Genomic DNA, 14,047 nt, shown 5'->3' with positions numbered 1-14,047 from the left:
AGGTACAGGTTTTTGTTCTGAAAATAAGTATTCACAAACCTAAATTGTCTTCCAAAATCATAACTGTTAGATTTACTTGTTAGGTATTGTGTATTAGAAGCCTGATGTTAATTATGGTAAAAAATGACTAGTGGTAAAAGGCGTCAGATGTTATAGAGTGGGGATAACTTCCTCTATCCTGGAGATTTGTCAAGGAAGGGCAACTAGAGTGGTGGAAACATTCTCAGTGTTTTGAACAAAATCATGTCATGTTTCAAAACCAAAGTTACTTCTATCTACCAATGATGTAATGCTATTCATAGAGATTGTTGAGTGATCAGGATGAATGATACTTGACAGTGAGCCTAAGGCTTGTGACTGCTACATTAATGAATATCAGTGATGATATCTGTCCCCATCAACCATTTGCCAGAGGAGGTGAAAGTCATCAAAGTCATCAATATTGCCTGATCTCACTGTCCAGATACCCAGTGCAAGGGCATTACTCAGAGGGAGATCTGGCCTAACATTGTCCATGTAGGATCATGTCTGCTCTAATGTGGGCAAGATTTGACGGAGTGAGTGAGTGGGTGAGTTGGGTTTAACCCCACTTTTAACAGTATTCCAGTTATATCACGGCTTGTCAGCTTAATGTAGGAGGAAACCCCAAAATGATGCAGTTCTCAGACGTTTCCACTTCGGTGAAACCCACAAGCACGGGTATGGTGCTGACAAACCTAGAAACATAATTGGGGCGAAACGGGATTCCAACCCACAATCATAGGTTTCTGGTGTGCCCAAGGGACGGAACTCTGCACAGCGAATCACGGCGCCTTAGACAACTGGGCCACCCGTGCCCCCTGGATTTGACGGAACATTCTCCTTCCTCAGAATATTTGGGTTAACAGTTGAGATGGTGTTCCATGACATTGGACTGAATTTCTCTAGTGCTCCAAGCTTGAGATACTACTATCACTGAATTGTGGATCCAATGGTAAAAATGGCTGCAATGTGTGTCTTTGGATGGTTGACCCCTGGGGAATAAGAATTAGTAATATACCAGAAATATCATGACATGGTCACTGAGAATGGGTTTCACATGTTAGGAATTGACGCTGAGCGCGATGAGCAAAACATTAGCCGCCAGGCTACTCCACTGCCCCTTAGATGTCTATAAGCTGAATTAGTGTACCAACATATCCTGTGGTGTGGATTAGTGTTCACTCTATCAACCACTGGTTTGTCTGCTCCAAACTTGATCATTCAATGAAAGTCAATCCGATAGAGTAAGATTATAGAGTAAGACCCTATCTACTAGGACCTCTCAATTTGTTGAACAAATGCTCACAAATTCAGAATTTGTGGTTGAGAAGAACATGTACACAGTATACTGAGGGAAGGATAAGGGAACAGGTAGTAATATTCACATCAACAAGCTGGGTCACTGAATGTTTGTAGCTCGGAGTTCACGATTGGGTGGGTGTTTAGGTAGTATTGTGGTCAAAGCATTTGCTTGGAGGCCTGGGTTTGATTCTCCACGTGGACAATGGGCTGTGATTCTAGGTTTGTCTGCACCTTAGACTTGAATCACTCACTCACTCACTCACTCACTCACTCACTCACTCACTCACTCACTCACTCACTCACTCACTCACTCACTCACTCACTCACTCACTCACCATGGCTCAGGACATGTTCCGATTATTGATGCTTCACCTCACATCACCATCTGTCCCCAGATCTGCTATCGCCATCGTCCAATGTAACACGTTATAACATAGCCTAGGGCTCAGCTTGTACCATGCACTGCATATTCAGGTGTCCCCATCCCCTGAGGGAGACATCCTGAATCTATAGCTGTATCTCCCCATCAGGGACTAACCTGCTGTATCCTGCTGGAGACATACACAATGCATGTGCAGACTAAAGCATGGCAGGGAATGGGGTTTTAATTGGATGCTGTAATAGACATCAAAGTGATGTAGACAATACTTAGATGTATCGGGATAAGCCTTTGTAACTGTGGCAGCCTCTGCACACAGTGTATGTGTTCATGTGTGCAGGGGGTTACAGCTGTAGTTGTTTGTTAGTTCATGGTTGACCGACATATGAAATATTTCATATTGTGGCTAACAATAAACTCACTGATAACTATTTTTTAAGTTGAATGGGCATAACATGTCATAAAGAGGTTGCATCTAGATGTTTTGTTTGTAAACAATTAGGTCAGGACCAAACAGTCTAATCATTGACACCATGAGCTTCGATTTATGCAATTGGGATACGATGACATGCATAACCAAATCAGCAAGCCTGACCATTAGTCCTCTTATGACAAGCATGGGTTGCTGAAGACCAGTTCTAACCTGGATCTTCACAGGTACCTGTAGAATGTGTTGCTTCATGTAGAGGAAGCATGGCTGGCCTAGCGTTCTAAGGAACTATACGTCACAATGAAGGTCAGATCTGTGCCAGGATCGGATGGTTGAGGGTTTGAATCCCATTTCCACCCTGATTATGATCTTTGGTTTCTCAGTACCAGGTAGCGTTCACCGATGTCACTAAAGTCATTAATGTCTCCAATTTCAATTGCTTTGGAACTCCCACATATCTGACTGTCATAATATGACAAATACCATTAAAAGATCTCGGATGACTCACAAGTACTGACGTGCCATGATGCTTAACTGGAGGATGAAATATAGTCGCTATGTATCAAAATTCTTTTCCCCTTTCAAAAACAAGCATATCATCATCAGTTGTCTGATAATGTGAGAGATCTCCCTACTTTGGATCATGACTGATAAGTGGTATATGCTATACAAAATAACTAGTTTCCAGGATTATAGTATAGATGAAGTCAGCGTGATAGCTTGTCTTCTCTGTTGGGAGCCACTTGGCGTCAGATGACCTCCCTCGATACCAGATAACAGTCTGATTCCCCGAGACAAGAATCTTGTCTCATGACCAGACAATCCCTACCACTAAACACAATCCCATTTGACAAATTATAACGCGACTGGTATTAGTCTTTTTCTTAAGGAATTCAGCAACTTGCTGGGAATAATTGGTTCTAACTTAATAACCCATCTGGCAGACAATTTCCTATCTGCCAAATAATTTCACTGATAATTATTTCAGTTTTGTATTACAAGTCATAATTAGTGAATTTATCTTGAAAATTGGCATTAAAGAGACAAAATTCCTTTCTCCCATATCAGTGTCAAATGAAAATAATGTCAGAGTTCAAAGAAGAATCTAATAGTGGGAATCCAATTAACTCTTGTCTGGTGGTGCAGTTCCTGCTGTCCACTGATAAACATTGTTTTCTTTGACTCAATCGAACAGCCCCCTTCTGTGAGGATAGATCCGCTGAAACAAAGGCATTGTCAAGGCCAGGGTGGGGGTCAGGCAGGGTCAGGCTAATCATATAGGCTCCATGTCCAGAAGTTCTTTGGAGTGGTACTTTGCCTTAGGCTCTGACCCGTCTCAATGGTGGATTTGGTGCAATTTCATGTTTGAGTGCGGGCATATTTGTTTTGTCAAACAATCAAATACTGCTTAAAAATTGATTTGGAAGAAGTTTTATTATCAAGGCTAATAGTAGTTATTTTAGGATAATACTTTTGATGATCCCTTTGAAATATTTATTTTTTGTTGAATCAAGGCAATGGACAAAAGTGAAAAACATGTTTAATAAAGAATTCAGAAAATGACCTAAAGAAGATTGGTTTGTGCATAACTCTGTGTATAATTGATTTGTATACCTGGTGAAGACTATATCTGTATCAGTGTTTGAAGTTACGAATGGCCCCTATATGGTCCCCTACACTTCTAAGACTGTGTACAATGATCAATGCATGATGTGGACATGTTCTTATGAGCATTTAATGCATCAGGCTGTCATGCCGAGGTTCAGGGCTCAATTCTCCACATGGATGTGGGGAGGGGGTCGGATAGCCTAGTGGTTAAAGCGTCGCTCGTCATGCCGAGTTCGATTCCCGACATGGGTACAATGTGTGAAGCCCATTTCTGGTGTCCCCTGCCATGATATTTGCTGGAATATTGCTAAAAGTGGTGTAGAACCAAACTCACTCACTCACTCCACATGGGGACAATATGTGACCCTCTTTTCTCGTGTTCCCTATCATCATGTTGCTGAAGTATTGCTAAAACCTGCGTAAAACCAATCTCACTGACTTCTTATGTGGATTGTAGGAGAACCTCTAATTCAGTTGGTTGCCAATGCTTTGGAGTAACAACCAGTAGATAATTAAAGACCAGATATTGTAAATCCACATTCTTAACGCTTTGTCCAGCATGACCAGTGTGTCCTGATCACATGTTCAGCATGGTCAATGTCTCCATGTGGTCAGTTGACAGCTAGTCATCATTGTGGCTTTCTTTATTGTCCAGCACTTTATGATGTTGGCCCTTGAGTAAAGCCATGATCCCACTGACAGAAGCCCTTGACAAGGGAGACCATGCCGGGCTGGGGGAGATTCAGGGTTATTGACAGGGATTGTTGTCATGTGCTTTTATACTATTGTTACAGACATGGATTATGAGGGTACAGGGGTGTTTTATTATGTCCTTGCTAAATCCAAATGTCAAGTGTCATGCTCCTCTGTTTTATTATGGGATGAACTTAAAGCATATCTGTATCACATTGATTGACATTGTACAATGAAACTTGATTGAAAATGCATGGGTGAAAAATCTTTGATCTGTCTTGGATATCCTGACTTCCTGGAAGATCTAATTGACTTGTCAGATAGTGAAAAAAGATGATAAAAAACCCATGGAAAGAGGTGATATAAAGTAATTTTGTTAATGAATATAGTAATTCTACCCTTTCTGTTTTAAATATTCATGACTTTGTACCGTCTTCTTTTGTGGTACAATAATCAGAATATGGTAGCGGTGAAGAATGGTTCTTGTAACCTGTCACACCCACAACTACAAACAACAATGTGGAAGGAAATAGGGATAATTTCAACAAGCTTCACCACGGTATGAGACTAACCCAGGTTAAATGACTCTCTTGTCAGCTTCATTAATCTAATTATTTTCTTAATTGGTAACTAAGACCATCAGCATTGGTGGGGAAGATCTGATCGCTGTGATGGAGGCAGAGGGATCAGATTCAGCTTGTGATTCCACTGCTGATGCCAGTAATTACCCATCTGCCTTAATTCACTTGAATGGAGAACATCTCAGGATGAGGATCACCGGCAGACATTGTTCAAAGACATGGGGTCAAGTCAGTGCCTTGGGGTCTTTTTAATCTCTTCTTTGCTGTAAAAAAACATTGAATCTTGTAATATTTTGATTTTGATTGTACAGTTCATTAACTATAAAAGAGGACTTCTGAAGGGGAATTATTCTTCAGAATTAGGAATTCCATAGGACCTCTCAGGTGTGACACCACCTAGTTCCAAATCAAAGAATTTAGTCAGGAAGTGGCAGTAAATCATAACTTTCTCAAATTCATAAAATTTACCATCTTACTTTATCAGAGTCTGCATTTCATGATGATAGACGCAATCTCTGTTTTGGAAGCTGATTTGACTGAATATTTTGGCAGGTTTTTGCCAACAGGAAATGAACTTTATGGAAATGTCTTATCTCTTTGATGCCTACCTCATCCATGTAATGCATCTGCTGATAGCATCTCAGTGGGAAGGATTTCATGGACAACATCTGGATTCATCAAAGTTCTGCCATGAAATGAGTGGCAAGTAGCCGTGATCAAGTAATTGGTGGATCAATGCTAAACTTCATGCTGGCCGTGGTGTAGAGTGCTGGTCAAGTGGTGTGTCTACCCTGGACAGAGCTGATGACTGGACGTCAGAGGGCTACATGTATTACTGTTAGTTAATACTGGAAGGAGGTTAGACTAACATTTAGTCTGTGAAATCTTATATAACACAATACCCTTCTCGACTCTAAAAATAAAAAAATAATTTTCCCTGTGCAGATTTCATATGTGGAATAGAGCTAGCTAGACCTGCTTTTGTATACATTTCTAGATTGTTTTTTCCTTCATAAAATATATTCCACGGTCATTTTAACAAAGAATGCTTACCACAACTTGCAATGGTCATTCTGAGTAACAACCTGCTCCCAATGATATTGGGGGGGGTTGGGGGGTGGTTGAAAATGATGTCATTTCTGATAAGTCACAGATAATGTTTCAGAACAAACTATCTTATCATGACTACAGACATTCGTATTCTGGATAAAGTGTCTGAGATTTTTGCAGGTGTCAGGTGATAATTCTCCACTGTATGTGAGTTTTGGCACTGATGTGTTTTATTTATGAATGCATGAGCACAGCCTTAATTCGCTCCCGGCACCTGCCGTGCTATCTCATGTCATGTTGTTTACAAGTCTGTAATGTGCTTCAGCTACAAACCAAAGTGGATTAATTCCGTCAGATGTATTGCCTTTACATGGCTGCGCTGGATGCATTGCATATAAGCCAACTTAATTTAAACCTATATTTATTTATGTTTATCTAAATTATGTTTTCGCTTTATTCTCGATATCAGTCACATTAAGTTTTATCAGCACCCAGTGTTGAAAGGAAGAACATGTTATCTGATATATGTTCCAGTTTTATCCCTGATTTGTGATAAGTGATAAACAGGCCAGTAAATCTGGCCATCAAAGGTCTATTAAAGTGTCGGCCATCATAACAAAACCCTGATGTAGATGTGAGTCCTGAGGGTCAGGATGAAAGTGAACACATGCTGTCTCCTTTCGTACCTGCCAGCCACGCGTGAACTCTAGCCTTGCTCCGAGGCTGTACTCAATGATATGTCCATGGATTTATAGTATCAGGCAAGTCTAGATAACCTGACAGTCTGATGATGCCAGTCTTTTATAGAGACAACTTTTTCTTATTTTTGTATAACCTAGGAATTCTCATTTAAACTCATTTCTAAGGGACTTGTGCAAGTCTACAAGAAGACCTTTATGGTGAAGGGAAGAAAATGACTCACTTGGCTATACTTATTATTCTAATGATAACTACTCCTATTCTGCAAGTTCTGTTTGCAGAATTAATAATGAACACAGTAATATTGGTATTTATTACCTATGTGGTACTACCTAAACACGTAACATAACAAACTGTTATGAAATACATGTCATAACACTTGCATGGAATTTGATTGGCTGGTGCACAAACTTTGACCTTTCTGGTACTACTTTTGATTGATAAATTCATACACTCAATCATCGATTTACAAATGTAAACAAGAATGAATACAGTCCGTATTGATGAAGGTATAGTCATTTAAACACAGTTGTATACAGGATGCATTGGCATGATGCATGATAAATTACATACACCTTTCTGGTACATAAAGATCTTTTAATATCCTATAAATGTATTCTAAGTTACATTCAGTTGATAAGGGATTAGCTGACATTTAATGGCCACATGCATCAGCATTGGAACTGGTGCCAGTCTGAGACTGATGCCATTTTCTTATTTTCATTTCATTACTGGACGCTCTTTCGGTACCAAACAGGTGCGCACCAGGGTTTCTGAAACAATGTTTCCTTAGCTAATGGATCGTTTCTTCACAATTACCATTACAGAAATATTCACATGTCCATTGGTACATATTGTTTTTGTGTTGATGTTGCAGAGTTCTTGATAATATACATACAACATTGTGTAACAGTGTGCCAATATGTCTGTGGTCTGTCACAATGTCATCATGTCCCAACAGCGAAGGTGTCGTCCCTGGGTTTGTTTGCAACTCCGTGATCTGCATGGGATTGTATTTCTTGTTGTAGACCTAGTGCAACAGATCACCTCAACTGGGTCATTGGTTTCGAGTGTGAGGATCAATATGTAATATGATAAAGTTATCAGGGCTGATGGTTTTATGGGATTATGATTCGTGGGTTATTGGTGACTGCCTCCAAGGCTGAGATAAGTTGAGATCAAGCTAGTCCTTCGTGTGATGATAAATGTGTTGAGTCTTTAGTATGATGATAAATGTGTTGAGGCTCCCTTTTTACGACCTGATTGTCATGGGATATTGGTGGAAGTCTTATAATGAGAATGACTGCAATTCATCAGATAAAATATTAACAGCAAACGTTTCTGTTCTGATAATACAGAAGTCTCTTGAGATCTCCACACCCAATGGACGCGTGTGAATTTTGGTCACAGTTTTGGTGGACATAGTCCAGTACTTTGCATTGAACGAGTCTCTGAAAAGAAAATATGTTTTTTTTGTTAATTTGCTTTTTTAATATGTAAGACCTGAGAGTAGTCTGACTGAAGCAATCTAGACTTTCTCAAGTATTGTAGACTTGCAGAGGTGTTTTCGGATATTTTTGTTTCAGTCTGTATGAGAGATTACTACTCCATTTAATTTCCATTATCCATCGGGGGCACGAGTGGCCCTGTCCTCTAAGGCGCCGCGATTCGCTGTGCAGAGTTGCGTCTTGAAACCTATGATTGTGGGTTCGAATCCGGGTTCGCCTCGATTATGTTTCTAGGTTTGTCAGCACCATACCCATGCTCGTGGGTTTCACCGAAGTGGTAAACGTCTGAGACCTGCATCACTTCGGGCTTTCCTTCCACATTAAGCTGACGCGCCGTGATATAACTGGCATACTGTTAAAATCAGCGTAAAACCCAACTCACTCACTCACTCACTCCACAAAGTGAACTCAGTGCTAAGACAACTTCAGTCAATCACTGTTGTGTCGAGTATGAAGGGACCTACGTTAATACTTCGAGTTATCCTAGGTTCGACACATTACTGAAGATGATGAATAAAGAAGGAATATGCAGAGACCAAGCTTTTATTTTGAGGTAACTGTAAGCTCGACACAAAGAAGTTCAACACAATAGTGTTGAACTGTACTTGAACAGAGCCTTACGACAGTGAGAGCTCTAACCTGGTTTGATTCCTGACATTGTTGTCCCTTGCCATGACATTACTGGAGTATTGTTAAGCACTGTGTTAAGCCATATTAACACACTCATTCATATCTATTGTATAAAGCTGTCTAGGAATAAGCATAAAAGTTCCAGTATCATTTTCATGGTGTCAGATACATATACCCAACCTGACTTCTCCGAGTAGGGTCTAATTATGCTGCTCCATTGGAATCCCACTAATTGCTTCTCTGTCCACAGTGTGAGGGTTTGGACACTGGTGTTGAATGTGTGGTGGCGGTGTTAGGGCATTAAAGTAGTACATAATGGACATCAGCTACACCCCTGGAATGTACCCCAGGAGTAAATCTGGAACAGGGGGGCAGTATGTATTTCACTGTTGGGTCAGAGGTGTTGCCTAATTAGGTGTGTGAGTCACACTTTTACAGCTAATGGGTGTCATCATTTGGAGATAAAAGGTTTATGAGAGCTTTCACAGATCACGAGTGGAGGTCTTCTCTTAAGTTGCTGTCATCTCTATCTATGCAGTGTTTAAAATGCACATATAATGCTGTGTGCGAAATATGCATATTTTGGGAAAGCACACGTTAAATCTCTAATAGTAAGTAAGTAAGTTAGCACATATAATGATTTGCCTCGGGATCAAAAGGACAGCCATCTTTCACAAGTACCACTTCAAATCGGCTGTGGTTGTTCATCATCTTGTGAGCATTGAGTTTGATAACAACCGTTTCTCAAGTCAGTGGCCAAGATTTGTCAAATCTTTATTATGCGTTGTAGGCAATAACAAGGAGGCATTAATCCTTTATCAAGACAGTTAAAGCCAGTTAACATCATTTTCTTGTCCTCAAGTATGTACAGGTGAAGTAATTTGTGATGCCTGTTCCTTTGCATAATCAAATACGCCAAACATTCATGCTTCATAGGAATGCCTTGAAGAGATATCTTTAATTAAAAAATTAAATATAATAAACTGCCCCAACTTCATTTATTTTTAAGAAGTGGTGAAATTCTAATAATTCCTTCATTGTGTCCCAACAGTATTGTTTATATGAACAGTGAATTGGAATAATTAAACAAAGTGTCCACGTGGAACTCTTTTCATACAGACTAAACCATGATAAGTTATTAAATATTATGCAAACATTTCTATGCTGTTCTGACTTCTTTTAAAAGTGGAAGTACCTAAATGTCCTATTTTGTCAGAAAATCAAAAATGGCAGAATGACATACAAAGAGAACTGTGTCAGATCATCAGACCTTGAAATCTGGATATAAATTGAAGTGATGCACTATCTTAAATTACATCCATCCTTACTCCATCCACCATTACAACATAAAGAACATTTTGTTTGCTGCATGTCAAGCCAGCGTAGCCTCAACAAAGACTGGCTTGTAGCTTGTATATGCTGCTGCTATATATCTCCATCTGCCCTAATTAGTCAGTCCATGTTAATTATCAAAGGCATGGCCAGCACACGGGTGTTGATTGCTTCCTGGGTAACGGTGCCTCTGACTGCTGACAAGATCCCAAGATGTCTGGAGAATTAAGCTCCTCTTGGATTCAGCTCAACAGACAGACTTTCTGAGAGATGTTTCATTGATTGGAGGAAATAACAGTTGATGTAGAAATTTAGGGATCCACTGGATGTTATCAGCCTTGATGTTCCTGGAGCTGTGGTGGTAAGTGTAGGAAGTGCGGAGTCATGAAGGCACCATTCCTGCAATTAATGTCTCGGATAAAGAGTTCAAGATGTTTTTATTTTTGGACTGATGTTCTCAGATAGGACTGTTTTGAATATGATTTCATACAAGAAATACTACTGGCACTAGTACTGTGGTATAGACAATTGGATTTTATGCTGCTTTTAGCAATTTTCCTGCAATATCAACGTAATGTGCTTCACACCTTGAACCCATGTGGGTGATCAAACCTGTGCCTTTGGTGTGACGAGCGATACCCCGTCCCAGGACTCCTCCTAATGGTTAAGATACTCCTAGATATATAGAACTAATAGTAGTGACCAATGTTAGGAAGACTATATAAATATATGCACACACACATCATCATATATAAGGGACTGAAAGGAATTTGTTTCCACCACTAAATAGTTATCTTTGAGTTATTAAACAACACTGACCTTTTCTCCAATTGCTTTTTTCACCCATATGTTTTTAGGCTGGACTGTTGCTGTTTTTACAAGTTTCATTTGGGTGTAATTTGATATGCCCATAACCCAGTAAAATAAAACAAAAGTACATGTTTAAAGATATGTCAGGACATCTGAAATATTATTCCCTGAGAAGCCTTTTGACCAATGTTTAGCCTGACTGAGGGATGTAGCCATTAGCGTTTGATTATAGATAAACATTTGTGATGTTTGTGTGGTCATGGATGAGTAGATGTGCAACACCTGGTGTTGATAAGGCTGTGATGGGGACAGCAGTTGGTCAACACTTCCCTGGGGATGGAACTAAATGTATAAACTGATGGTTCACCTTCATTGTGGCCACTTCTGTCATCATGGGGATGCACCTGCCAGAACTGAGGTTCAATGGGTGGGAAGCTGATGCACCATCCTGGCATCAGTTGATGTGGAGACTCTGCACATTAGGTGGTGCCGGCTATGTGACACTATGCAGTCTGTCATCAATTGGTGGTGCTGGCTTTGTGACACTAGGCAGTCTGTCACCAATTGGTGGTGCCGGCTTTGTGACACTATGCAGTCTGTCACCAATTGGTGGTGCTGGCTATGTGACACTAGGCAGTCTGTCACCAATTGGTGGTGCCGGCTATGTGACACTATGCAGTCTGTCACCAATTGGTGGTGCTAGCTGTATCAGAATAGTGTCAGAGGATGAAGACTGACATAGCTAGGTCAGTATGTCAATGGCTATGTATAGGTAGGCATTATCTGTTTTCTTTCAACAAGGGATATACTGCAACCTATTTGTGGATGTTTTGTCTGATCTTGCCCAGCTGATGGTTAAACTATTTGTGGCATCTCTGCTTATTCAGCTATCCTTGTCCTCTGGTATTTGGAGCAACTGACATATATACCTTTCTGTAAACATCAGTGAAATCTATACCTAGGATAGTATTGGCAGTTGGACATTTGTATGTAACCTGTTATAGATTCTTACTCTTTGAGCCATATCATATTCAGGTTCCTGGATCTGAGTCTTCTGAACCAGAACTGGAACCTGAGTTAATATTTGCCAGTCAGGTTGATGAATTACAAGTGACCTGTGGTTACTATCACCTTTCATCAATCCTGGAGTCAAGGACCACAAAGTCTTATCAGTAGCCTAAATGGATATTGTAATATGATAACCATAATGTTCTCATGTGGTGCCAGATTTTGAAAATGGTAACTCTGGAAAGTCTGCAGCGCCATGGTCTTTCTGACAGTCATGAGTGGTTTCATCTGTTGGTGTAATTTCCTTGTCCATCACCACACTAGCTATCTGTGTATCAGTCTTTCACAGTCAACACAGGATGTAAGGGTTCACCTACTGAGGGTACCTTATACTGAGACTACATGGCTGTAGACACTGCCGCATGTTTAGTCTGGAATTGGGAGTCATGAAGAGGGTTCCAGGGTATTTTAGCCATGGTATAATAGAAGCGACAAAACCATTTCCACAATCATAAGAAATCTTTGCTAAAAGCAGAGTCAGTTGTATGATACCAACAATGTCATCGAGAATCAAGAAGAAGAATCAAGAATTTGTATGGCGCAGAGATAAGAACATAGAATATATACATAACACTAATGCATGAAAACATGGTGGAAATGGAAATACAGGTGATAGAACCCTATCCATATGTATGATTTATAGTTTTATAATGGCAACGTTCATCAGTGTGTATTTGGAAGGTTAAGGTATCTGATTGTGATTTGTGCACAGATTTTAATGGCAGATACCGAATTATCCATGTACAGTAAACTACGGTTATAACGAACTCTAAGGGACCACAAATTTTAGTATATTCATTATAAGCATATATACAGCAAATGGACGGGACCAAAAATAAGTTTGTTATATCTGTCAGTTCATTATGAGCATGTTCATATCAGAAGCATGTGTTTATGAATCGCTGTCAGATAGTGAAACCAGGTGTTCACTGTCAGTAAATCCTGCATAAGCATCCCAGAGGTTTCTGTAGGACTGGAGACAGGCAAATCATTAAAGCTGATCATAGTATTGCTTTTCAGAGTGATTAAATCTGATTTAAGCAATATTCTAGCAATGTCGTGACAGGGGGACACCAGAAGTGGACGCATGTGGGAAATCAAACTCTGGTCTTCAGCATGACGAGCGAACACTTTAACCACTAGGCCACCCGACCATCCCTTCAAGTTTAAACAAGAAGAAGCAACAACTGTAGATCTAGAGGATAAAACATTCTATTTGCACACCATCTTGCATGATCTTCATGACCTCTGAAAAGCTTCGTGTCAATAAGGTAGCTTGAAAGTAGATCCTGCATAATGTGTTGTATGCTACCCCACCACCCCTCTAGTTAGGGAATAGAATATTCATATGAATATGGTCCAGTGTAGATACCTAAGCTTGTGGTAGAGTCAGCTCCAAGAGAATTGTACCCCTTAATTCATGTCACTTGAATTACACGTCTGAAGAGGTCCTCAATATCCCTACCTTGTTCAAAGAGTGTCATTGTACCTCAGTGCCCTGGATGCTTTCAACCACACTCATTATTTACATGCTGTGTTTTGATATGGCTAGAATATTGATGACCAAAGCGTTAAATTAACAAACAATCAATTTATTTAATTGTGCTGTTCTGTTCCGTGAAGGAACCTTTGATAGTTCTGTGTTCTGACAAAGTTGGCTGCAAAAGGATGGTAAATCAAACACCATCACCCCAGGAAGCTCCACATGCTTTTCACATGCATGCATGGCCACAGAATGTGCAGCTCAGTTTTCAGGAATGATTTCTTGTGTATAGATGAGGCCTATGTTGCCTAACCAGGAAGGACATGGTGTTCATTTTCACAGCAGCATATTTCAGTGGCTGGTTGGTCCCCTCTGGTAACATCAGAACTGATTACCTAGCCTGGATGATCTGTTTTCTGGAATGACTCTTTGTGTATAGATGAGGCCTATGTT

General features: G+C 40.1%; 1 protein-coding gene across 40 annotated transcripts in view; it reads left to right on the top strand.

Moving 5' to 3' along the window:
- LOC124137577 (sorbin and SH3 domain-containing protein 1-like) overlaps positions 1-14,047 on the top strand; it is a 182,325-nt gene that overhangs the window by 52,778 nt on the left and 115,500 nt on the right. The window lies entirely within an intron of this gene.

Source organism: Haliotis rufescens, unplaced genomic scaffold (assembly GCF_023055435.1).
Source record: "Haliotis rufescens isolate VD_foot unplaced genomic scaffold, xgHalRufe1.0.p SCAF_20, whole genome shotgun sequence".
Lineage (NCBI taxonomy): Eukaryota > Metazoa > Mollusca > Gastropoda > Lepetellida > Haliotidae > Haliotis > Haliotis rufescens.
The sequence above is the reverse complement of the archived record's forward strand: the minus strand, read 5'-3'. Positions and strand labels throughout refer to the sequence as shown.